The sequence below is a fragment of the Lygodium microphyllum genome, chromosome 25, assembly GCF_053477565.2.
Source record: "Lygodium microphyllum isolate KBCC chromosome 25, Lygodium_microphyllum_v1.1.10, whole genome shotgun sequence".
NCBI lineage: Eukaryota > Viridiplantae > Streptophyta > Polypodiopsida > Schizaeales > Lygodiaceae > Lygodium > Lygodium microphyllum.
The window spans coordinates 19,722,842-19,724,969 of record NC_141159.1 but is presented as its reverse complement, the minus strand read 5'-3'; positions in this window follow the sequence as shown (position 1 = coordinate 19,724,969).

The following is a 2,128-nucleotide window of genomic DNA, read 5'->3' as shown; positions in this document are numbered from 1 at the left end:
TCACATCTGACCTATCACTCTGCCCTTCTCCACTTTACTACCCACGCAAAACAAAACTGTAAACACAACAACTAAATATGTACAAAGTAACAAATGTCACACACACAACCTTTGGTGGATTTCACACCTCGAATGCGCAGCAATACGACACCGCAGCTTGAAGACTGCAAAGCCACGTGAGAACACCCTTCTTGGAAAAACAAGGGGCAATTGGATAATGGGTAAGATTAAGGCAAATTTTTTTATTAATTACCTCTCCCCTCAGCCGATGCATGGCAGGGGGAGAGGGAGTGTGTGGAGATGTGAGTTAAGTGGAGAGAGGAAGTGTGGTGTGTGGGATGCATGAGGGGGGAGGCATGCACCAGCCACATTTGTGGCTACCTCTCCCCCCCCTTAGCCTATATAACCTCCCCCTTAGAGCTTGGGGGGAGGCACAAATGAAGGGAGAGAAGAGGATTTGGACGCCATGCAGCAGCATGCTATCGTCGCCTTACAACGCCACACGGCCGCCATCGCCACCACAGTGAGGACCGCCAGGCTGCCGCCTATTCCCTGCCATCATCATCATCAATCTCCCCCCTTCCAATCATTACATCCTCCTCCCATGTAATTCTATTGAAGCAGAAGCTTCTTAGAAGCTTCTTGAGAATCTTCTAAGGTTGGGCTCCCATAAGCCCCGTTTCCACGAGCCTTCCCAGTTGCTAAAAACTCCGTTTTGTGAAGGAATTTCCTGTGCAAGAGGGATAGGAAGATCTTGAGGCTAAGTTGCCAAGCTTGGAGGGAGTTCGGAGATCGTGTAAAAGCAAGAACAAATTTCAAAGTTCAAGTCATCAACGATGCCTCCAAAGCCAAAGTCGCAAGGCACACGCGCGGAAGTCTCGAACCCAAGTTTACACGTGGACATCGCTGCAAGTCCTCATAACTAGGTTCTTAGAAGTTTAATTCCACGTTGGGCATGCTTAAAATTCATAGGCAAGTTATGAATATAAATTACTTATTCATCTTACGAGCTTAGTCGCATGTTGCCCTTTTCATGCATTTTGATAGAACAAGCGTATATTGCATTTACGCAATAACTTCCTTGTTGTGATTCGCATGAGGAAAAAATTGTTAACATCCATTAGATGTTGTCCAAAAATTTGCATAGCATGGAAATGAAACCATAGACTTGCATGTTGCATGCAAAGATGCTTGTAGAATGGATTAAGTCAACATTAGTCTTATAATACTCGTCATGCATCAACTTCATTTATCAAAGTTGCATCTAGAAAAGGTTGCATGTCACATCAAAGCCTGAAACTCTATTGCATTAAACGAAAGGTTGTAAGCAAAACTCTTGATGTAAATCTATGTAGAATGTATGCAAGTTATTCCCCAAATTTTCAATCATCATGATTTTAGCAAGGAAAAGAAATAGTTATTGCAAACCTTATAGTTGCATAAAAGTAATGAATCACATATTTACACGTAATGTGATGTCTTGCAACTATTTACACCTTTAGAATAAGTTTAGCATCTCTAAGAAAGGATCGTTCCTTGTTGCAAGACAAGTAGACCAATTTAGCTAAATCACTTATAATGTAGGGATTCGTAAATGCATGATTAGATGGTACGATGAACCCCTCAAAGTGCTAGCTAGGGTTTAGCACGTTAGAAATTCTGCCTACTATCGCACTTGGGACGCCAAGTTGAGACCTTCAAACCCAAAGGTCCTACCCACATTCACTAAATGTTTGGGTTAATTGGATGCCCATACACTAACGATCTAGGGTTTTTTACCCTAAGGATCAAACGACATCCGATTGAGTTTAGAAATCCTAGGCCCAAACGTTATTGGCCTAGTAAGGTAAGGGATTGGGTTGGGTAAGAAGACACCCCAAACCCTACATCTTGACTAAACATATTTCTTGACCAAGAAATGTCGTTGATGGGAGATTGATTCCCAAAAGTTAGATGTGACTTCTATGCAACAAGTTGTGCAACGTTACATGGTTGTGTTAAATCACAAAGTAGAGTTGCAACTCCTTAGAACAAGGTTAGCAAGTTCTAGCGCAAGTCTAACTTGCAAGAGGATGACTATTCATCTGTTACATTACCCTTCTTGAGCTGATTTGCCAAGTTAGGGAAA